This window comes from Oryctolagus cuniculus, chromosome 1, assembly GCF_051225735.1.
Source record: "Oryctolagus cuniculus isolate XC-2025 breed Fujian yellow rabbit chromosome 1, ASM5122573v1, whole genome shotgun sequence".
NCBI lineage: Eukaryota > Metazoa > Chordata > Mammalia > Lagomorpha > Leporidae > Oryctolagus > Oryctolagus cuniculus.
The window spans coordinates 172,600,334-172,626,047 of record NC_142867.1 but is presented as its reverse complement, the minus strand read 5'-3'; the positions used below and the strand labels follow the sequence as shown (position 1 = coordinate 172,626,047).

The 25,714-nt window shown below is 36.9% G+C and overlaps 1 protein-coding gene across 2 annotated transcripts in view; it reads left to right on the top strand.

Moving 5' to 3' along the window:
• PTPRD (protein tyrosine phosphatase receptor type D) overlaps nucleotides 1-25,714 on the top strand; it is a 1,783,257-nt gene that overhangs the window by 341,188 nt on the left and 1,416,355 nt on the right. The window contains exon 1 of one of the 2 annotated variants that reach the window (XM_089316627.1): nucleotides 16,496-16,635. The exons of the other annotated variant lie outside the window; for it this stretch is intronic. The gene's annotated coding sequence lies outside the window, so the exon portion shown is untranslated. Of the gene's footprint in view, nucleotides 1-16,495; nucleotides 16,636-25,714 lie in introns of those variants that run through there. 2 annotated transcript variants of the gene reach the window in all.

Below are 25,714 nucleotides of genomic sequence, written 5' to 3'. Positions count from 1 at the left end.
TATTTCCTTAGATGATTAAAATGTAAATTCTATCACTCTTCTTTTCTAAATCCTGTTATGTGCTTAGTGTTAATGTGTTTAACTTAGATGAATAGAAAGTTAGACGTGTTGTCTTTGTTTTTATAGAGCTTGTACTACTGGGAAAACAAACAAGTAAACCCCAACAGAAGTGATGTAGGTAGTAAGTACTTCACATTTCTAATAATACCATAGCTTAGTAAAATTTTTTTCTAAAGATTTATTTATTCATTTTGAAAGTGGAATTAAAAGGAGAGACAGAGATCTCCCATCCTCTGGTTCACTCCCCAGATGACTGAAAAGACCAGCACTGGACGATGCCAAACAGGAGGCAGGAACTTCAGCATGGGTTGCCAGGGTCCAAACACTTGAGCAATTGTCTGCTACTTTTCCAAGGCCATTAGAAAGGATCTGGATTGAAAGTGTAGCATCTGGGACACAAAACTAATTCTCAAATGGAATGCAGGCATCATAGACCACAGCTTTACCCTTCATGCCACAGTACTGACCCCTAAAATTGTTAAATGACAGCTATTATTTGTCCATAGAAAATAAAATTGCTTTTAAGTTGAAGAACTCAAAGCATATTATTTGAATATTATATGAATGAAATGAGACTGAATATCATGTATCAATTTTGAAAATAATAGCTATTTTAATTCATCTGAAGTACTGACATAAATATATTACATTTTGATAATGGCCAGCATTCTATGATTAGTATAATTTAAGTAAAATGCAGTATTATTTAGAAGATGTTTGTACAGAAGTGAGCAATGGAAGGTCCACGTTGGTTCTTCATGAAATTTCTGAATTGAAAAGATATATCTTAAACTTTGTTTAATTCATGCCCCATAAATACAGGGAAATGATTAATTAGTATATGGCTTTTTCATTCCTAAGAAGAAAGCCTCATTTCTTTTGGAAATGTTATGTGGTGATTAATTAGTAGTAAAAGTGGGCACTGAGATAAGTACCTAAGTAAAATGTTATTTCCCTATGAAGCCGCCATGAAGTCTTTGCAGTTCTTGGTTGCTGAAAGCCACTATTTAAACATGCCATTTTCAATGACAAAGTAATGAACCTTGGCACAGGTAAAAGCAGAGCTTTCCAGTGATTCAGAGTTTGAGTTTATTATCATGAAAAAGGCATAAAGGACTTACAAAGTTATTTAAGTCATTTCAAAATTGTTAGTTTTCCTAACATAATCTTTGTATGTATTGGCTTAGAAAGAAGGGACAGCACCCCAAATCACTTTGTTTATCATAATCATGCTAGCAGATGCATAAGAACTTTGAATTTTTTCAAGATCCTGATGGAAGTTATTATCATAAACCATAGAATTAAAATTTTAAGATGTTTACATATTATCATATTAGGACAGTGGTCCATTTCTTAAGGCATATAGTATGTAATTGAAATACATATTTATTTTGACTTTTTTCTATATCCCAAACTCAACCTTTATCTATTGGGATCATATCTATGTTTCTTGAGAAATAGTATCTATTAGACTATATCTAGATACCACTATTTGCATTATGTCTACTTCTCATTGACCCAGGCTACTGTCAGCTCATGCTTGGATACTGGAGAATAAAAAAGAAAAGAACCTTTTAATCCTGTCTCCCTCACATGCAGTTGCCTTGCCTCCTTGTCTTCTGTTCTTCACAGCAAGATGATCCTGTTAAGTGTAAATCAAACAGCATCACTCCTCTGCTCTAAACCACTCAAAGAATTCCCATCTCAGTTAAAAGAAAATCCAAAATCTTTATGATCTTTTACTCTGGTGTTTCTAAAACATATCTACTGCCATTCTCCTTTCAGGGCCGATTCCTTCATCGCTTTACTTGTTCCTATTTGGTTAGATAGCTAGGCTCAGAAGAGAAATCAATTCATAGAGCTACCTAAGGCCTGTTGGACAATTTCTTGCTTTGCTACTCTGATATTTTGACTATGTCTCATCCAATGAGAATCATTTATAGTTCAAGAGACTGTAAAAAGGTAATCAGGGACACTGGTTTTATAAGAAAGATTATGAAATTGCTTCTTCAGTTTGAAAACTTATTTCAGATGTCCTCACTCCAAATGTTGTATTTATTTGAATCATAATAGGTAATTCTTTTCTTCTTCTTCCTCTATTTTATTGAATATGTTTGAATTTCAGTGCTTATGGTATAACTACAACAATATTTATTTTCTTGTGATAAGGTTAAATCACCTTTTGGAATTTAAATCAAAGTGTTCAGTGGTAATGATTTTTTCCATGCAGTGATTTTTATTGCTGCATATTTTTATTGGTAGCAGAAACACTGGCTGGTATTACTGAAATCATTAAAGGTTTTTATAGATCATGAGCTATTCAAAATTGCTCTGTAACAGTGGTTCTCAAAACTTGGAGTACCATGAAGACATTTATTTTTCTTTTTTTTTTAGCATCTGTTTGTTTGAATGGTAGAAAAAAGAGAGATCTTCCATCTGCTGGTTTACTCCCCAAATGGCCACAACAGTAGGAGGTGGGTCAGGCTAAAGCTAGAAGCCAGAAATCCATCTGGGTCTCCCACATCTTTGCCAGGAGCCCAAGCACATGGGCCATTATTTGCTGACCTTCCCTACACATGAGAAAGAAACTGGGTCAGAAACAACACAACCAGCACTATAATCAGCACTCTGATTTAGAATGCCCATGCTGAGAGTGGCTGCTTAACATCCTGCACTACAATACCACCTCTTCTTTTCCTTTTAGTTTGTTTTATTTGAATATCAGAGTGACAGATAGTGAAAGAGAACTTCTGGTTCACTTCTCAAGTGTGTGCTATGACCTCCCAACTGGCTTATAGTATTCTTCCGATCAATTTAATAAAAAACATAGTTTTAGGTGTCTTGCTATTGGATCCTTTCTTTCAGATCCCATCTTTCCTGACTCCCATCTGTCTAGTAGAGATAATGATGACAACCACATTTGCATGTAAAAGGTTTTGATAATTCATGTTTAATCTCTTATGTGTTACTACTTTCTAACTCTTAAGTAGGCTTGATTTAAGTCCAGGATCCTAATGCATTATCAGGTAAAAAGACTTCAATGTTTTATATGAAATATTGGTAATAATAACAGGCATCTATAATATTTGTTCGGCACTGTATCTTATAATCATTATCTCACATAATTCTAACACTAACAAAGTGAGCTCTCAGTAAAGAATGTATGAGCTGTCCTAAGAGATTGAGTACTGGTAATAATGATAGGAAATAAAATCTCTTAAGCAGAAAAAATGACTCTTAAGAAAGGTGACATTTTCAATCATTGAAGAAAAGTCACCTGAATATTCATAGCACATAGCCTTTCCTGCCATTATAGGATCGGGTCTACCTGGAGAATGGATGAAGGGACTTCACCTGTAAACTCAGAGAGATGGAAGCTTCTTCCCAATCACAAACTAGTTAGAACATCATACTCCTACTAGTCATTTGTTGTTTTAGATGCTAGCACAAATAGTAAGGAGGAAAATCCATCCTTGTAGGTAACATCTAATCAAATTCTGAAGAAAGGAAATGAAGAGTCACTCTCTATGGATCATAAGTATGATGGCCTCCCCTTATCCAAGGTTTAACTTTCTATAGTCACAGTTACTTCCTGTCAACTGTGGTCCAAAAATATTAAATGGAAAATTACAGAAATAATTCACAAGTCTCAAACTCTGTCCTATCCTGACTGGTGGGATGACATTTCTTGCTGTACTACTCCATCTGGTCCAAGATATGAATCATTCCTTTTTCCAGGACGTCCATTTTATATATGTCACTCTTCCTTTATTTACTTGATAGCCCTCTTGATCATCAGATTAACTGATGTTACCTCAACTTTTGGTTTCAAGTAACCATTATGTAATAACCTGATGCCACACCATGATGCCTACATCATTCATCCCACATTATCTCATCATGTAGGCTTATTTTCTCACATCACTACAAGAAAAGTGAGTGTCAGTATATTTTGAGAGAGAGAGAGGACACATTCATATAAATTGTCTTATAGTATATGGTTATAAATGTTCTATTTTTGTTAATGATCTGTAAAGAAAAGGTAAGAATGGCAGCTGGACTATATTTGAAGTCCTTTTAAGGGTTAGGAAAACTCAACCCAGAATTACAGATGATTGAGTAGGAGATTATAAGAGATAATATTTAAACTGTGTTTTTATTTGTAAGTGGTTATCACAAACAACCAAGTATAAATTCTTTGCCCATCTGGAGCAATTGGATAATGGAATATTTTAATAAGAGTTTATTGCCTGTTAATATGATGAAAGAACTCTGACCTTTGATCATGTCACTGATGGAAATTTTCATATTCCTTCTCCTTTTACATAATGCTTAAGTTACCATATAAAAGGAAACATAGAATTGCTTTTAATCCATTGAAAATTATGTGTGATCTTAGAAAAGGTATTACTTGAAGACATCTGGAAGCAACTATTTTGGCTAAGTTTAAAAGGAAACTAAGCATAAAAATCAATGTGTTCCACCTGCCTAGATTAAATACATAGGGGCAATCAGATCCCATCTTCTCTTTAAGTCAGGAAGAAATGTCCCATCATATTATACAGCACTGCCCAATTAAGTGCCTTATGGAGGGTTTGTGGATTTGCCCACACTATCAAGGAGAGAAGGATGGCCCATTGGTTTGTTCCAGTAGGGCAAGTCTTGTGGCCCCAGGTCAATGCATGTTCTATATTTCTTCTATCCAACTATTCTGCCAAATGATAAAAAAAGACCAATGCATAAATCAGCAGTAACATGTAGTCTTTAATTATTTTCTAGACAGAGATATTTGAAACTATAAATCATTTGAATATTTAATTTCATTTTTTTTGGACTGAGCTAGAAAACTGAAGGTTTCATTTATTCACTTAGTCAAAATATTTTCTGGGGCTGGCATTGTAAAAAAGCAGATAAAGCCACCACTGTGATGCCAGCATCCATTCTGAGCACTGGTTCAAGTTCCGGCTGCTATACTCTGATCCAGTTCCCCGCTAATTGCCTGGGAAAAGCAGTGGAAGATGGCCCGGTGCTTGGTCCTAGCCACCCACGTGAGAGACCAGGAAGAAGATCCTTGGTTCTCAGTGGCTCAGCCCTGACCACTGAGGCCATATGGGGAGTGAACCAGCAGATGGAAGATACTGTTTTTGTCTCTGTCTCTCCTTTACTTACGGTAACTCTGACTCTGAAATAAATAAATCTTTAAAAAATATTCTAAGCACTTATATTTCAGGCTATCAGCTTGATGATTGAGTTTCAATATTATTAACTATTCAACATAGTTGTCATTTATTGCATGCATACTAAGCATCAGATATGGGGCTAAACTATTGTATGCTTTTATTATGTATACATATGTATTCATTCTAAACTTTAATTTTTAAAGCAGTCATAAGTTCACAGCAAAATCAAGAGATAAAATACAAAGTTTCTGTATACCTTCTGTCATTATACACTGTTTTCCTTTCTGTCAATAGCCCTCACCAGAATGCTGTATTTGTTACAGTTGATGAACTCATAGTGACATATTATTATCACCCAGAGTCCATGGTGTAGAATACAGTTCACATAGGTTGTTCATTCTATGGATTTGGACAAATTTTAGTGACACATGTCCACAATTGTAGGATCATAGAAAGTGGTTTCATTGCCCTAAAAGTCCTCCATTCTCTGCCTGTTCAACCCCTGCCCCCAATCCTATGTCAGCCACTGAGGTTCTCACTCTCCATAGTACTGTTTCCAGAGTATCATGTAGTTGGCATCATATAGTACGTACACTTTTAAGATTGGCTTCTTTTAGTTCTTAATATGCATTTGTTTCCTCTGTATCTTTCATAACTCAGGGGAAAAGTTTCTTCAGTATTGAATGAGTTTCTATTGTCTGGGTGTATGTACAATTTATCTATTCACTTACCAAATGACATCTATCTTCTCTATTTTCCTATAATTAATAGAATTTCTATAAGCATTTACGTGCATATTTTTATGTAGATACGTTTTCAACTTATTTGGGTAAACATCAAATAGGGTGATTACTGTGTTGTGCATTTTTAATTTTGTAAGGAATTACCAAACTCTCTTCCAAAGGAACTGCACCATTTTGTTTTCTAACCAGTAATGAGAACAAGAATTTTTCATCTGGTTCCATTTGCTTTGTTATTATTTTGGAATTCTGCCATTCCAACAGGTTTGTAGTTGTATCACATTATTGCTTTTTAGAAGATTGATTTATTTTTTGGAAGGCAGATCATCAAGAAAGAGGGAGAGAGCGAGCTTCCTTCTGTTGATTCACCCTAACAATGGGGTTGTAAAGGTTCACCCCTTACAGTGGGGCTACAATGGGATGTGACTGGGCCAGGCCAAAGGCAGGAGCTCCAGCCAGGTGTCTTATGTGGATGTCAGGGACCCAAGTCGTCATCCACCTGAGTCAGCATCCACTGTCTTCCCAGATCCATTAGCAGTGAGCTGCATAGGAATCGGAGCAGCTGGGACATGGAATGGCACTCTGAAATGGGATATGGGCATAGCAAGTGGTAGCTTAACCTGCTGTGCCACAATGCTGCCTCTCTTGTTGTTGTAATCCTAAATTCTTTAATGGCTTATGATACTGAATATCATTTTATGTTTATTTGCCATCTGTTTTGAATAAATGTTTTGTCTTCCAAGGGAGACCTAAGCAAAATTTTCAGGTAATTAGAATAAATGTACAAGCTTCAGTTTAAGAAATAGTTAACTATTTGTGTAAAAAGTTTATAAAGCTAACCAGATAAAATCACTTAAGTGTTTTTTGTTTGTTTGTGGTTTTTTTTTTTGTTTGTTTGTTTTGTTTTTTTTGGACAGGCAGAGTTAGACAGTGAGAGAGAGAGACAGAGAGAAAGGTCTTCCTATCATTGGTTCACTCCCCAAATGGCTGCTATGACCAGTGCACTGCGCCAATCTGAAGCCAGGAGCCAGGTGTTTCTCCTGGTCTCCCATGAGGGTGCAGGGCCCAGGCACTTGGGCCATCCTTCACTGCTTTCCCGGGCCACAGCAGAGAGCTGGACTGGAAGAGGAGCAACTGGGACAGAATCCGGCGCCCCAACCGGGACTAGAACCCGGGGTGCTGGTGCCACAGGTGGAGGATTAGCCAAGTGAGCCGTAGTGCCGGCCCACTGAAGTATTTTTAAAAGTTACTATGATCAATTTTTATCCTGTGCTTTAATTTGGGGATAGGTTCAATATCTGTTCAAGAGAGTAACTCATTTATTAAACCACTAATGAGACTGGCGCCGTGGCTCAATAGGCTAATCCTCTTCCTGCGGCGCCGGCACCCTAAGTTCTAGTTCCGATCGGGGCACTGGATTCTGTCCTGGTTGCACCTCTTCCAGTCCAGCTTTCTGCTGTGGCCCAGGAAGGCAGTGGAGGATGGCCCAAGTGCTTGGGCCCTGCACCCGCATGGGAGACCAGGAGGAAGCACATGGCTCCTGGCTTCAGATCAGCGCGATGCACCAGCCGCAGCAGCCATTGTGGGGTGAACCAACAGAAAAGGAAGACCTTTCTCTCTGTGTCTCTCTCTAACTGTCCACTCTGCCTTTCAAAAAAAAAAAAAGAGAAAAAACCATTAATGAACAGCATGATATCTTTAATTGAATGGAATTTATTTGCATATTGGCCATTTCAGTTGATGATGTATTCAGAAATTTTACCAGCTTCTAGACAGACTCATCGTTAGCTTATTTTGTTGTGTTTTTTTTTCAAAGATTTATTTATTTATTTAAAATATAGAGTTACACAGAGGAAGACAGAGAGAGAGAGAGAGGTCTTCCATCCATTGGTTCACTCCCCAAATTGCTGCAACAGCCAGAACTGGGCCAATCCAAAGCCAGAACTTTACTATAGTGATATTCATTATCTTTACTGAAATAGTTTTATTTGTAACATTGAAGTGCTGTTTTATTTCTGTATTCTTGATGCTGTTTAGAACACTTAAGTGATTGCCAGTTAAATATGGTGTTATTAAGAATGCATGTTTGTGTTGCTTAATGTGTATATTATCGTATGCATCTAATATATTTGCAAGTATATACTGAGACATATATATAAACATAATTTACATCTTATTGAAATAATTACCTACCTTAAGCATTTTTGTAAGAACATTAAACATGATACTACCCCTCATGAAATTAGACATGTAATATTTTAGTTTTTCTATAAATTCTCACTATTATCAAGATATAGAGATTATGGGACAAAAGGGTTATTAAAAAATCTCTTAGTGCTATTATCTGCCTAGTTACATGGTGTTGCAAAGAAGCATTATCATGTAACCTGGGGTTGTGTAAAAGTATATCCTTTTGTATGAATGAATTATCAGAACCCAGCCCATTATTTGCAGCTGAAGTCTTTGATCTAAGACAGTGGCCTTGTGAGATTTCAATTTTGTAACCCTAACCTTCCTTTCATCATGTTCTAAGTGAGGTCTGTAATATCTTAGCTACATCAAAGCAAAAATAAAAAGTTCATATATAATAAAAATTATCAAAAACATCATTTAAATAAGCCCTCTATTGAGAATAATAATAGATTTCAGAACTTTCATAAAGATGCAAGAAGAAAAGTCTAATTTGTCTTTATCACTTCAGATACCATGTGTCCTTAGTTAATAGTCCATCAAAACCAAATCCCTTTATGGGAAAGAACTCTGCAAGTGTATCAAGGAGCAAAATGTCAATAATGACCCAAACACTAATTTTCATCACTGGTCTTGTTTTCTATAAACCAAGCATTTCAAAGCTTTCATTTGGAAACTTGTTACTGTTCTTACTTTTACTGCTGTATGACAGTACCTGAGTGATGGATTTCTCATGCTGTCAAATGCAGTTTCTAATTGCAAAACAGCCTATTACAAAGCACAGTAATGGTGGAAGTTTAAGGTTGTTTACTATTTTAACTGGTGCTCCTTCACAAGTTATGGTGCATGGTTTTCTCTCTCTCTGTCTCTGTCTCTTTCTCTGTGTCTCCGTCTCTGTCTCTGTGTCTCTCTTTCTGTGTGTGCGTACTAAAGGAACTCTATATTTACTAAATGTAAGTGATTATTTTGCCTCAAAGTGCAAAGTAAGAAGGCAGAATGTGTTAGACTGAAACAAGCTTTGAGCACGTCTGCACCAAACACTTCCAATAACAGAATTGTGGCTAGTAATGTAAATAGTATATCACTTATGTATATATGTATACATATATACATACACACATACATATGTATATCACTTAAAAGTGACAAACTATTTTCTAGTTAGGATACAAAGTTAAGTAAAACACCTTGAATTTACCCAGAATGAGTTCAGTATCTATTCATTTTAACTAGGCAATAAAGTAGTTACAGGGAGCTCATTGAAATTGTAGCAGTCAACTGCACTAAATTATGTCAACAGCTCTAAAAAAACCTCTAAAGCAAGGCAGTGTAAGAAGACAGGGTAACTGAATTGGATGGAGAAAGAGTAAAATTATTAAAATAAGAAAGGGCCTTATAGATAATGACAAGGAATTTGGATTTCATTGTTCATTCAGCTGAAAAGTAATGAATAATTTTTTCAGAGGGGAACAATTTGATTTCACAGGTATTTTAGGTACATCACTCTTATATGAAAATGGGTTCAACTTTTTTGATAAATAGCAAATATTTATGAAAAAATTACTTTTCTCAAAAGAAAATGATACAATTTAATATTATCCTGAATGGAGTAGAAGAAATTCAATAAGCATTTTAATACTCATTTTCATAAATTCCTCAGTACAGGGCAGTGATGTGGATTGTTTAGCTAATCAAGTACTAAGCATAGGAGATTTCCGTTTAGAGCCCTGTGAAAATACTAATTTAACAAAGAACTAAACCAAATAGGTGGAATTGGCATGTTTCGATTTCTAGTCCTCACTGCTTCACATTTGGTCTTTTCAGAAGGTATCACAGTACACGCCCACATTTCTAAACTTGCTCTAAATATGTTGTTTTTTTAATAAATTAAAAAATATACACTGGGTCAGCGCCGCGGCTCACTAGGCTAATCCTCCGCCTTGCGGCGCTGGCACACCGGGTTCTAATCCCGGTCGGGGCGCCGGATTCTGTCCCAGTTGCCCCTCTTCCAGGCCAGCTCTCTGCTGTGGCCAGGGAGTGCAGTGGAGGATGGCCTAAGTACTTGGGCCCTGCACCCCATGGGAGACCAGGATAAGCACCTGGCTCCTGCCATAGGATCAGCGCAGTGCGCCGGCCGCAGCGCACTGGCCATGGCGGCCATTGGAGGGTGAACCAATGGCAAAGGAAGACCTTTCTATCTGTCTCTCTCTCTCACTGTCCACTCTGCTTGTCAAAAAAAAATATATATATATACACTATAAAATATATTTTATTGACTTTTTAGTCAAAGGGCTTCATCTTAAATCCAAAATGTGGATTGACAGTGGTGCTGAGAGGTTACACACATACATTTGTAATTATATGCTGCCATAGGAAACAAATAACCCACTCCAAGTAGAGCCACATTAACTAGTGTGAAATTGAGTGCCTGTATTATATTTTTATATATAATGATAGTTGTGAGAGATAGGTTATGATAATTAGGCTGAAAGTAGGTTGAATTTAGTCTCAAAGTAGGTTGAATTTACATTTTACTGTTCTTTTTCCTTTGACGATATAGGCTACTCCAACACTGTTTTTTTGTCATTGTCCTATACAAGACTCCTACCTACTCTGAGATTATGAAACACAGTATCTAGCTTTCCTTTCCATCTGTTTATGGTTAAATAAGTGCTACTGAACTTAAGCAGTTTATAATCACTACTGTTATTTTTTCTCCCATTTTACCAGTATAAGGATGTAGTATGCATGTCTTTTGACCCCAAATGAACTATGTAGCATGAAATGGAATTTCTGTGCCATTCTGAGTTTTAAAAGCAGATTTTACTATATAGTAGGGAAGTGAAATTTTGGAATCTCTTCTGTATTCTGCTAATGTATAAAATGGGTCAGAATTTAAGTGTCCTAGAACATTCTTTATGTGTAGCTACAGTGGTATAGGGTTGCCACTTCATTATTTACAGGCCCTGAATAAACTTTGTGTCTCAGCTTATTTACTATCTCACATCCTTGGCCAATTCCCCTGGTTCATGCTTGCAGACTGGGACTTGGTAAATTAGACCTTTTCTGGAGACTCCTCCCTTGGTGTCTCAGAAATGCACACTCCTATGGCAGTTACTTCCTTGAATCAGTTTTTCCGCTGCAGGTCTTCATTGTTCCTGTCTAAACTTTGCTTACTTGATGTGTTTCTTAAGCTAATATCTTCCTGAGGGATTTCATCTTTCTTTTTCCTAGCTACAGTTTATTTGAGAGTTTGGGTCATTTGTTGGGCTTGAATGTTTATGAGAAAAATTTTAGAAACAGAAGTACAAAATCAATATAGGAAATACACTTTTGTATTTTGGGTTTGGTTTATATGTCCAAAGTATAAAACTGACCTCACTAATAATTGTAGGCAATTTTACTATAATATTGATAATTTTAAATAAGTATGGACATTATGGTGTGGTGTTACAACTCCTTACTATAATTTCTTGTTTTTTGTTTGTTTGTTTGTTTTTTATTACTTGCTAAATATATCACCCCAGTTAGTGCCATAACTTATAATCTTAGGCAATATTCACCATTAAGAATTAATTCAAATTTTTCCTCACTGGCATTTGAGATTTCAGGTCAAAGACTCATAAAATCATATTTTTTTTTAGTTTCCCTTAGAAAAAAATAAATTTGGCTTAGAAATTATATATCATGAATATACTTTTAAAATACTTTTTTTTTTGGCTGAAAGGTTATCAGGGTTGGATTCAGTTTCCAACTAGCCCCATGTACTTTTAATTTGGCCCTGAATATCTGCACATTATTTTTTAACAAAAATGAGCCTGTATAAGAGATTTATACATAGACTCTGACAATAGAAAATTTGTTCTGAGCATATATATCTATGTATGTGGGTCCGTTTATTACTACATATTTTAAAAAATACGTAACAACAAACAAAAAAAAGTGAAAAAAGTCTTCAAATTACTACCTGCCTGGAGATGAACAACAGAAAGAACTCTCGAAGGGGCTCAAAAATAACCATTTTTCTGTAAAAGTCATTGTCAAATAACCTTTTGGCTATGACAAAGGAAGGACTATGAAGAAAGTAGGAAATTATGGGGTTTCATTTTTTATTTATTTGTTTGAAATGCAGTGAGACAGATTGATCTCCCACCTGCTGGTTCCTTCTCAAATGTTCACAACAGCTGGGCTGATAAGCTGAAGTAACAAGCCTGCAACACAACCTAGGTCTCCCATGTGAGTGGCAGGGACCCAACCACTTTGGACATCACCTGTCACTTCCCAGCATGTACATTAGCAAGAAACTAGAATCAAGAGTGGAGCTAGGACTTGAAACCACGCCCTCAGATGTAAAATGTGGGGTATCCCTAATAGTGGCCTAACCACTGTGCCAAAGGCACACCCCAAGGAGCCCTTAATTTGAGTTTCCACTTTAAATTTTTGCCTAAGTCATTTAAGGAGAAGTTTGAAAATATAAGCGGTAAATAAGAGACTACAAAATGTTTGAGAAAAGTATTCAAGGACTGTACAGAAAACAAAGATTTAAAAACACAATGCTGAATCAAATAGCAGAATAACCTGGATACAGAAGATAGATAATAAGAGAGTTATTTAGAATTTAGTATACAGCGAAAATTTGTGAAAGAGGGGTTTAGAAATAGGAGAGAAGTGTGTCAGGATCTAAAAAATAGGTGTTTCCATAGGTTAGTAAGAAAATGGGGATGATAGGACATTCAGTGTCTGCAAATACATTCAAGCATTGTTTAAAAACACTGTATCTCATCATAAACAGATAAATAACATTCAGACACATCTTAGTTAAACAGCAGCAGAAACAGAGAAGAACTGAATACCCAGAGGGAACAAGAAAATTTCTTTCTAAGGGCTTATAATATTCTGTTAAATTATTTTCAAATTTCTTATTAGCTCACTTGGCTAATCCTCCGCTTGTGGCGCCGGCACCCCGGGTTCTAGTCCCGATTGGGGTGCCGGATTCTGTCCTGGTTGCTCCTCTTCCAGTCCAGCTCTCTGCTGTGGCCTGGGAAGGCAGTGGAGGATGGCCCAAGTGCTTGGGCTCTGCACCCGTGTGGGAGACCAGGAGGAAATACCTGGCTGCTGGCTTTGGATCGATACAGCGTGCCAGCTGTAGCGGCCATTTGGGGAATGAACCAACAGGAGGAAGACCTTTCTCTCTGTCTCTCTCTCTCTCTCACTAACTCTGCCTGTCAAAAAAAAAAATGGAAGTTGGAAGACAGAAGAATAATGTCTTATATATGCAAAGGAAAGACACAGACACACATACAGTTTATCTAGAAATCTATATCTTAATAGTATCCAGTGAAACTTTCTGTCAAGAGCAGAAGCAAAATAAAGACATTTACAGAACTGTTGCCATCAACAGGCTGATAATAAGTGAAATTCTAAATATACAATTCAGGCAGAATGAGTATTATCCTAGCTGGAAGATTAAAATTGAAAGCATCTTGAAACTAAAGGTAATTGCGAACATGTATCTTAATACAAATAAACATAAATCTTATTCATGCATAGAATTCTGATGGAAATTAGTTGGCTTTAAAATGTACTATACTCTAATATCTTTATATACTTCAGGAGAAAAGTAAAGACACAAATGTTAAAATAGTGAAGATTAACTCCAAAATATTAGACAAAAAGACACAAATTAAGGAGGGAATATGCAATAAGGATCACGGAAATAAAATATTACTTAAAAATAGTCAGAGGAAACATCTACCTTGGTTTGATTCTGTGTGTGTGTTTTGATACACTCCTTGAACATACCAAAAATCCTGAGATAACTCACTGTACAGAGTCTCAAGTTGGAAAAAAAAATGTTAATTAAGAATGTTTTGGTTGCTTAATGACATGATGTTTCAGTGATACAAATAGAAAAAAAAAGAATTCTGATCATTCCTATAAGGAAAAAATTAAAATCAAAGCCTACATTAGTTTTGTTTTTTTCAAAAATAAGTATTAACCAGCTTTTCTCAGAAATGTGTAGCATTTTTTCAGTAGAACAGGACATAGAAATAAGTAGTATCCCTGTTTTACATGTGAGAAAATCACTCAATGAGAATTAAGTTCACCCAACTTCTCTTATTGGAAGAATGAAGGTTCAAACAAGATAAGAGTCAGTGAACTCAAAAGGCGTCCATAGCCTTGGAAACTCATGACTGGTGCATAGGGAGATTACTGATGCCATAAACAGGAGTGTCAATTTGTAAAGTCAACAACAGGAGTCACTGTGCACTTACTCCTCATGTAGGATCTCTGTCCTTAATGTGCTGTACATTGAGACTTAATGCTATAATGAGTACTCAAACAGTATATTTCGCTTTGTGTTTCTATGGGGGTGCAAACTGTTGAAATCTTTACTTAATGTATACTAAACTGATCTTCTGTAAAAAAAAAAAAAAAAAAAAGAAGAAGAAGAAATTATCAATTCCCAAAAAAAAAAAAAAAAAAAAAAAAGAATGAAGGTTCAAACTTGGGTCTCACAGAAAAAATTATCCATTATTTTTATTACTTCACAAATGAAATGACAAATATAGTAGCAAGTCATTTTTAAAAATACACTTTTAAAAATCAAAAATAATCATTTTTAAAAACATTTATTTTTGAAAATCAGACAGAGATCTCATCCCCTGGCTGTCTCCCTATCCAATTCCAGCAGTAGCCAGGGCTGGGTCAGGCTGAGGCCAAGAGTCTGAGTCCCCCTGTGAGTGACAGGGGCCCAGCTATTTGAGCCATTGCCTGTTACCTCCCAATGTGTATACAGATAGGCAGTGGGAATTTGGATGCCAGCAGAGCCAGAACTCAGAGGGACTCTGATGTGGGACAAGGGAGCCCGAAAATGACCTAAATGAAAGATCTCCACGAGTGAGATCCCAGTGGAAAGAACAGGTCTTCAAAGAAGGAGGTCCTTTCTCTGAAGGGAGGAGAGAACTTCCACTCTGACTACGACCTTGTCTAAATATGATCAGAGTCGGTGAACTCAAAAGGCTTCCATAGCCTTGGCAACTCATGATGCCATAAACAAGAGTGTCAATTTGTTAAGTCAACAACAGGAGTCACTGTGCACTTACTCCTCATGTAGGATCTCTGTCCTTAATGTGCTGTACATTGTGATTTAATGCTATAACTAGTACTGAGACAGTATTTTTCACTTTGTGTTTCTATGTGGGTGCAAACTGTTGAAATCTTTACTTAATATATGCTAAACTGATCTTCTGTGTATAAAGAGAATTGAAAATGATTCTTAATGTGAATGGGAGGGGAGAGGGAGTGGGAAAGGGGAGGGTTGCGTGTGGGAGGGAAGTTATGGGGGGGAAGCCATTGTAATCCATATTCTGTACTTTGGAAATTTATATTCATTAAATAAAAGTTAAAAAAAATAAATAAATAAAAAGGTAATAATAAAAAAATCAGAAAAAAAAAATGTCTGCTCCCCTGTACAGGATAATTTTAACCAGCATGGAAATCTATTCAGATCAGGCAATTTGAAAATTATAATTCTGAGACTAAACAATCTATGCAAGGAGGTAAAGACTGTACTAATATCAATGAGCAGACTACTTATTTCTGTTGTATTAAATAGAGAAACTTAGAGAAGCAAAATGTTTTTCTGTTCCAGGTTTCTCTGATCTACTCCCAGCTCTAGCCAACTCTCGCCACTTAAGATCTTCCCATTTCCTACACAAAGTGAATGCAAAATGTTAAGATCATTGATCAAGGCTAAAATAATATTCATGTATCTTTCCACTACACCTAATGAGATCTGTATAGATACTTTTATGAATAAATATGATTGTCAGTAACAATTTTGTCTGTAGAATATTTACATTTATTCACAAAAAATCCTTGAAGGACCAGCATTTAAAAAACACACATCCTTGAAATTCATAAATCTTCCTGTTAAAATAAATAACATTGGCATCATTACTAAGCAGGCAAATTCATACAATAGTAACAATTGTAGGATATTGAAATATGAATGAGTATCAAATAATTCTTAAGCAAATAATGTTAAAATTAAGGCAAAATTGGTTTCAAAATAAATCTGTCTTAGAAAACTAGGGTTTATTGTGTTTTGCAACTCATGTGTTTTGGGAAAAAATAGCTTTATAGTTAACTACAAAGCACTATTATCTAAGGACAATTGTTCATATAACTTGCAATTTGGCAGTGACTAATAATATAACAATAGACAAAAAAGGCTTTTTCAAGATTTTTAATTTGGAAAAATAGGCTTTGTTTTATTCCTTTTCCATTTTTTATAATGTATTTAAAGGCGGGTATGGATTAATTTTATCAGACAAGGATACCAAGCAAAGATCTTCTATCACATCTATCAACCCCAGTTGCCTAGAGTAATGTTTCTTCATGAAGAAAAATCCTTTCTTGGGTTCAACGTGCTCATTCTAGAATCATCTCCACCGAAGCAGGTACAGATGAAAAAGCTGTTTTACTAAGAGTCCTGGAGTAACAAATCCCATTTGAACGTAGTGATTGACACCTCATTTTTTAATGGAATAGCAAAGCCTGCAGCATTTTATGAATCTTGTCCTGGTGAAGTGTAAGTCTCTTTTTACATGTTGCTCTTTGTCATTAAGGTTGCATTAGAGTCTTCATTCTATGATTTTCATGTATAAAAATCTTCAGGCTTGTCATACATGGTTCTTTAAAAAGAACTGTAGACTATGCAGTGTAAGGAATACCTACCTCAAAATTCCCCAAGGAATTAAATTGCCTATTTTTTGTAGTTAAATCTATAGCTTACCAACTCAAATATCCTTTCCACTCTCTCTCTCTCTACCACACTTTAGAAAGCTTCTTTGTAATTCTCATACATAGAAAAATTGAAGGACCAATATTCTAAAGTTTGGAAAACTAAGCATTTTGTTCTAGAGACAAGATCATTAAATTTGAATTTTGATACTCAGATTTTATTCTAGGTGTAAATTACAGCCCTGGTTCTGCCATGTAACAAGCTATAACCCTAAGTACATTAAATAGTGACTCTTAATTCCAGTTGCCTTGTATGTAGACTGAGGCTAATACCTGTTTTTCAAGGTTGTGTCTATGATCGAGGAAGCAAATGTATTTATAGTATCTTGAGTTGTTTAAAATGTGGTGCATATCATTTGCTTTTGTGTGTGATTTCTTTAGGATCAACACTTATCTGAATAGCAATGTAATCTCTTTCATATAGCCTCATATCATTTCTAGCTATGAGTGTGCTCAGCTCATGGGGTTAAAAATGAACACCTTTCTCTACCTGCTTGTCATCTCATTTAAAGAAAGGTTTATGGAAACGTAATGGTCTTTTTGCAAGACACTAGGAAAGATTTGAGACTATCCTGTCACTTAGACAACTAATTACACCATTACATGCTGCAATTACAATTAAGGATTTTCAGCTGATGAAAGGCATGTTCACCGCCATCTCATTACCTGATATTTCCTTGCCAGCACTCAGGAGGATCATGATTTTGATGGAACGAAAACAACTTGAGGATCTATATTTGCTCAGTAACATCAACAGAACAGTTCGGGAAGCCCATCGCAATTCCCTTCTGCCCCATTGGGTTTTTCTACCAAGCTATTTAAAGCTGTAGCTTTTGTTATGACCTCGCGGAGCTATGTTGGCTGCCAAAATCATTAATAATTTCTGCTGATACAGCACTGTCTGTGTGAAGTATCACAACCTGTTAGGTATGTAAAGCTATTTTGGCAGCAAGCCAATTGGATTTGGTCTTGAGTTGACTCAGACCAGAACAGTCAATTCAAATCACTTAGTGCCTGCAGTGCCTGGCATATAGTATGCTTGCCTTAAATATCCATTATTTACAATAGCTTCTTAGCAATCACAGAACCAGATAGATGGCCGAGGGCCAAAGGACACCCCCTTAAGGCTCCCTTCTTTCTTCTTTTTGAATTATTTTGCCTAGGATTGCCCTGAAACTTTCCAATCTCAGAAATGTCATCAAGACCATTACTATTCTGGTACTATGTTTTTTTGTTTGTTTGTTTGTTTGTTTTGTTTTTAAATGTCCCTTTCAGGTAATTGTCTGCCTGCATAGGAGTTCATCTAACAATTAGAAAGAAGTGCAGTGGAGTTCTAATTGTTAAAACTTCTTATCTCTTAAGGACTTATCTTCTATGTGAATATGCTTAAAACTGAGAAGTTGCTCTTCATTGTATCGGTTGTAACTCCTCAAGTGACAGAAAACCTGGTTTATCCTGTCTTAAGTGGAATGATGATTTATTGCCTCAACTAAATGAAAGGTGCAGAAGCCTCTGGCATGGCAGAAGATAAAGAACTATGTCATTGGCACCTTGTTATCCCCTTATGGTCTCTCATTCCTACTTCACTGCTTTCAGGGGGCCTTTTACCCTCAATTCTTAACATTACTACACCTGATCTAGGATCTCATTTTGGTTCAGCTTTGGTAGACTGCAAGGGAGAATGCTGGACTCTGAGCACTCCCAGCCAAAATCACATTGTAGTTCATTGGCTGTATTTAGACCATTTGCAAGCCACTGAGCCTCTGACTGCTGACAGGAAGAATGGAGTGCCCTGATCTTTTTTTGTAGTTGGTGTGCTGCATATCTTCCTGTGGATCAAGATTTGGTCCAGTTCTACTCATACTACATGGGAAAAAAGTGTTGGGACAAGTCACTTAGAAAAAATAAAGTTCAGTTACCAAGAGAAAAGGAAACAAATAATGAAAATATCACAGTTCTTACAGTCAATAAAATGTATCTTCTCATAGGCTGCTGTAATTAGTCTATAGTTGATGGCTCACATTCTATATAACAACTTACTTCGCTCTCGCTCTCGTTCTCTTGCTCTCTGGCAAACAGTACAGTTTTGAAGAAACTGATCTTCCTCCCAGCTATAATGAATTCAGGATGAATAGTTTATGTAATAGGATCACCAAAGTATTAATGAAAATTTAAACCTAATTGGCAGAAGTATAGTATACAAAGAACAATGGATCTAATCCTTGGAAACAAGTCAGAAATACCTGATAGAGTCCTGAAATGTAAATATATGTGCATATCAACCATTCTAGATCTACCAGCACAGAATTTGGAGGGTACCTCAAAAGTGTATGTATTTTTTAAAAGCTTCACAGTAATTCTCATATACAAATCTACTGCAAAAAAGTGACATCTATAGAATGAGGGAAATGATATATTGACTATTCTCTTCATGACCAGAGAATATCCAAATAATTTTAGTTATTGAGCATCATATTTTGCAGAAACAGAGATAAATATAGTCTATGCTTCGGGAAATAGGTGCAACAATATATTTTATTTTAGTAGTTAGTCATTAACAAACAATACTTTTGAAAAGATTTATTTATTTGAAAGGCATAGTTAGAAAGAGAGAGGTCTTCCGGCCGGCGCCGCGGCTCACTAGGCTAATCCTCCACCTTGCGGAGTCCTGATTGGGGTGCTGGATTCTGTCCCGGTTGCCCCTCTTCCAGGCCAGCTCTCTGCTGTGGCCAGGGAAGGCAGTGGAGGATGGCCCAAGTGCTTGGGCCCTGCACCCTATGGGAGGCCAGGAGAAGCACCTGGCTGCTGCCATCGGATCAGCACGGTGGGCCGGCCGCAGTGTGCCGGCCGCAGTGCGCCGGCCTCGGTGGCCATTGGAGGGTGAACCAATGGCAAAAGGAAGACCTTTCTCTCTGTCTCTCTCTCTCACTGTCCACTCTGCCTGTCAAAAAAAAAAAAAGGAAAGAAAGAGGTCTTCCATCATCTGGTTTACTCCTCAAATGGCCACAACAGCAGGAGCTGGGCCAGTCTGGATCCAGGAGACTGGAGCTTCTTCTAGGTCTCCCACAAGAATGTAGTAACCCAAGGACTTGGGCCATCTTCTACTGCTTTACCAGGCCATAATTGAAAGTGGAACATCCGGGACTTGAACCAGCATCAATATGGGATGCCAGTACTGCAGGTGATGGCTTTACACGGTAAGCCACAGCACCGACCCCAGCGAATACTAATTAATCTAGATATTGGAGAAATTTGAGGTATTTTATGGTTTGAATGAACTTTGAAATTTGTGTGCTGGAAACTTAATCCCCAAAGCAGCAGTGCTGGAAAGTGTGGCCTTTTGGGAGGCAGAGATTCCGTGACCATATTATTGCTGACATAAAAAGGTTTCACAAAGGTAGTTTGGTTCATTTTGTTCTACTACTTTTTGACATGTGGGGACATGGCATTCAAGGCAACATGTGAAAGCAGAAACTGTACTCTAACTGGACACTACACCTGCTAGTGCCTTGGTCCTAGAGGTCCCAGCCTCTAGAATTGTGACAAATCCTATTGTTTATGAATTATCAAGGATATGCTTCTCTGTAAACAGAACACATGAGCTAAAGCAAAGTTAAATGATGAAATGTCTCTGTGGTATCACTAACTACCTTAATCTTTCCATCTGCTCCACTGCTTTGTGTGTTGGATTCATCCTCAAACTGGCTGTAATTTGTTGGCTGCAGGGTCAGACTACATCCAAACATAAAATGTCCAGCAAGGAAAAAACAATGATTCTGCTTTAGTCTCTGTCATAGAAGTAAAGATGAAATTCTCAGAAGTGCCCTGTCAGATTTTTTCTTAATTCAAATAGAGCAAATTGGGTGCTGACATTCATATCCATTCATTCTCTGTCCTCTCCCCCTCCTCTCTGATCCCCCCTCTCTCCCTCCTCCCTTCCTCTCTCCATTCTTCCTCCCTCTCTCTCTTCCTTCCACCATACACATTCTTCAAAAAGTTATGGATGAAGACAGTGATGCTTTCAAGTAGAAGTTAGAAGAATAAACTTGAGCTAACAATGAAGGCTATGGAGAAAGGCCCCCTATTCCAGGTGGAATTAAATAATCTGGCAAACAGTAAGCTGTCTGCTGTGCTTGAACTGATGGTGACCTTTGATTCCCTTCCTATTTAAATATCTGGATTCTCAGCCATAATATCCTAGTCCACTCATGGCTAGAATGAAGTGTCATCTTGGATCCTCTCATACATTTATGAGTATACTTTTGTAAAAAATATGAGAAGTCTATGGAAATTGTGTATTATGGAAAAGCTATCAGTATTCTTTCATTTCAAAAGTTTGTGCACCAAAATAAACTTGCCTTTTAACTCAGTTTCTCTGTGAACTTTTTGAAATCATCTCATCCCAAATCTTATTAATATAGAAGGAAATTACTTATCTCCTTGAATATATCATTGGGAAACAGGATTAATATGTTTGATCTAAACTACCTAAGATTAGCTGGATTTTTGAGACTCAACCAAAATATCTGCAACCATCAGCAAATGAAAGAAATAGAAAATCACAAATTTGAAGGAGTCCTACATCATGTTGGAAAACCTTTGCTAGTAAAACGTAATATCTAGAAGCATTTTCTTGAAGCTTTAGAAGAAATCAAGGAAATGAATGAGTAAGTAATGGGCAGAAAAGCATTGCAGGCAGAGATGTGTAAATGTTCTGTGTCTTGAGAAAATAACTAAAAAACTGGGGTAGTGCTGGGTCTGAGCAAGCAGAGGTTCTATTACTCTTAGATGAAGCTGGAGAAAGTCATGTTTATGGTGAGGACTATGCATTCTTTCTCTAAGAACAATAGAGACACATACCAATAACACTCTGTTTGGAAGAGGACCCAATACAATTAAGCAAACTAAAGATAGAAGATTTTCCAGGTGAAGAACGGCGATACTTTGACTTCAGTACTGGTAGTAAAAATGTAGGTAAGTGGATTGATAAAGTATTTAGAAGGAAGAATTTTTCAACAATTTATTTATTTGAAAGGCAGAGTTGCAGAGGCAGAGAGCTTCCATCCACTGGAACACTCCCCAAATGGCTGCAAAGGCCGGAGCTGGGCTGTTTTGAAACCAGAGACCAGAAGCTTCTTCTGGGTGTCCCATGTTGGTACAGGAGCCCAAAGACTTTTTTTTAAGATTTATTTATTTATTTGAAAGGCAGAGTTACGGAGAGATAAAGGGGTCTTCCATCCGCTGGTTCACTTCCCAGGTGGCCACACGGTTGGGACTGTGCCAATCCAAAGCCAGGAGCAAGGAGCTTCCTCCAGGTCTCCCACATGGGTGCAGGGGTCCAAGGCCTTGGGCCATCTTTCACTGCTTTCTCAGACCATAGCAGAGAGCTGGATTGGAAGTTGAGCAGCCAGGACTCGAACTGTGCCCATATGGGATGCTGGTACTGCAGGCAGCAGCTTTATCTGCTCTGTCACAGCATTAGTCCTTAGAAAGACAATTTGAAAAGGCTTGATATTGGATATAGTTTGGAGTGAAATAAGTGTTGTTGACAATTACTTCTGGGTTTCTGGCTTATTCTTTTTTAAATATTTATTTATTTATTTGAAAGGCTGAGTTAGTGTGAAATCTTCTATCCCCTCATGCATTCCCCAGATGTCTGTAATGGCCAGATGTGGGTTGATCCAAAGACAGAAGCCAGGAGCTTCTTTCAGGTCTCACATATGGGTTCAGGATCCCAAATACGTGTGCCATCTTCTGCTATAAACTATCAATATTCTTTTAAAGAAAAATTATCCAGATATAACTTTTTTCCCTGTTTTCTATGGACAATCTTACAACTTCATGAAGCAAGATTAATTCCATTTTATCTGGTTACAGATGTCCTTTTAGGCATAAATAAATGAACACTTTGTTGATCTAAAGCATCTTTTAAATAGTGAAAACATGTTCTCTTGTTCAAACACTAAGTATCATTTGATCAATATATTGTTAAACATCAAATGGCATCTAATCCATCTATTTGTCTAGATTCCGTATTTCCTATTTTCATCTCAAATCTTCTCTTTGTACCCTTCAGTTTATATACATGTCTTACTTCTGTAACTGGTTATCTCACAGTGCAGCTAACATTCAAAGTAGCACAAGTACTCCACATAAAAGTAACTTGTAATCCCTGCTCTGTGGGAGCTGGTACTTAGAGTTCCCATTAACACAGTGGGAAGTCACATACTTAACTCTACAGCCATACAAATTAAAGTATATGTAGTATGCACAGAAATCTACTCAAATCAGATATCACGATTTTTGAGCTTTAGAATTGACTTCTTTAATTATATCTTTGATGAAATAGAAACACTGCTGTGAAAGATTTCATTTTTATCATGTGTTCATATTTTGGTGGCTATATTATGAAACATGAGTTTTATGTGGTTAAAGATACGATCAATCATTTATTTCCCTCCCCCATGGTAGTCAATGGCATTAATTTAATCAGAAAATTGTTCAAGTAGTGGTAAAGCACACTTATATGTATAAACATAGTTTTATTTAATGTAACAAATGGTCACAATTACTAGTTTTTATGATGCTTGCTCTCATACACTACCTCAGCCCTGGAGTTGCACAGGTATTTCAATTACTGGAATTGTAGTGACAATGACCCCTTTTCCCTCTCTCTCTTTAAAAAATAGGGAAATCAAAGCAGAAAATCAAGGAAATAAACTAAAATTTATTGAGAATCATTAACTACCTGATACAACATTATGTGTTTTCAGATATTTTAATGTTCACAGCAATTTCAGTATACTATGAAATATATATATATATAAGTTTATATATACACACATAGGTTTCTGATGTATACATATTTGGGCTGAATTTTGTCACATGTTATTTTGATAGGATTCAATATCTCATTCCCATCATCTGGACTTTTTTGACACAGAATTGAAGCTGCTTTGGTCAGGATGAACATAGTGCTGTTTGGTAATGAGTATTATCCTTTATGTAAAAGAAAAAAAGTGGGGGAAGAGGGCATGGCTGGCACTGTGGTGCAGTGGGTTAAAGCCCGGACCTTCAGCGTAAGCATCCCATGTGAACACCAGTTCAAGTTCCGGCTACTCCATTTCTGATCCAGCTCCCTGCTAATACACCTGGGAAAGTAGCGAAGGATGGCTACTTGTACCTGGAAGCAACTCCTGGCTCCAGATCAGCTCAGCTCAGGTCGTTGTGGCCATTTGGGGAGTGAACCAGCAGATGGAAGACCTCTCTCTCTGCGTCTCTAGTTCTCTCTGTAACTCTTCCAAATAAATAAAAATAAATCTTTTTAAAGAAAACAGTAAAAAAAAGATCAGGATTCATGTTCAGATAACATGTTTTCTTAGTGGTAAATAAAAAGGACAAGTTAATAACCAAATATACTTCCAAATTTGAGTTAGGGATATATGTGAAAACGATGGATAAGTTATGCTGCATGTATATACAGTCTATTTGTTAATGATTTGCACTGGAGAAGATAACACATATTATCCTGATATAATCTTGAGAAAAGTAAATGAGCTTCCTAAATTTCAAGTAGATAGTAATACTTAAAAATTTTTCTATTTATTAGTATAAGAGATTCCTGCTATCTAAATTCATAGTTTTTCCCTGTAGGAAGCATTTTTAGAAGAATTTTTAATTTTTTGTAGAACATCTATAACATAGATAAGTATGAGCTGAGGCAACAATTTCATTAAGAAATCATCTTATGATCACTAAAAACTCTTATTCTGTTAACTGTACATCTAGAGTATATGCAGGGTTGGTGCCGCGACTCATTAGGCTAATCCTCCGCCTTGCAGCGCCGATACACCGGGTTCTAGTCCCAGTCAGAGCGCCGGATTGTCCTGGTTGCCCCTCTTCCAGGCCAGCTCTCTGCTGTGGCCAGGGAGTGCAGAGGAGGATGGCCCAAGTCCTTGGGCCCTGCACCCACATGGGAGACCAGGAGAAGCACCTGGATCCTGGCTTTGGATCAGCGCGATGCTCCGGCCATAGCGCGCCAGCTGTGGCGGCCATTGGAGGGTGAACCAACGGCAAAGGAAGACCTTTCTCTCTGTCTCTCTCTCTCTCTCTCTCTCTCTGTCCACTCTGCCTGTCAAAAAAATAAAATAAAAATAAAATAAAAATAAAAAAAATAGAGTATATGCGGTAGAACTGAAAACAATACATGGTGGTATTTTTACTAGCTCAGGAAAAGGTATTAAATCATAAGTTTATTCTGGCATTTTCATTCAAGTCCACATTTGCTTCCAATCCAGCTTTTCTGGCTAATGCATCTGGGATGCAGCAGATGATGGCCCAAGTCCTTGAGTTCCTGCCACCCTCACGGGAGACGCAGATGGAGTTCCAGGCTATCAACTTTGATCTCATCCAACCCCTGCCTTTGCAGCCATTTAGAGAATGAAACAGTGAATGGAAGACCTCATCATCTTTCTATCTCCTAGTTCCAAAGATAAATTTTCAAAGCTTTTCTAAAATTAATGATTGAAGAAAATTGTCCATGAATTTCAAAACTTTTTCACCAAATTAACTTAATTTCATTTTTTTAAAAAAAGATTTGTTTAATTGAAAGGCAGAGTTTTGAAGAGAAAGTAAGATCTCCCATCTGCTGTTTCATTCCCTAAATGATTGCAATGGCCAGGGCTGGGCTAGACTGAAACCAGTAGCTGCTTCCAGGTCTCCAACATGGGTGCCAAG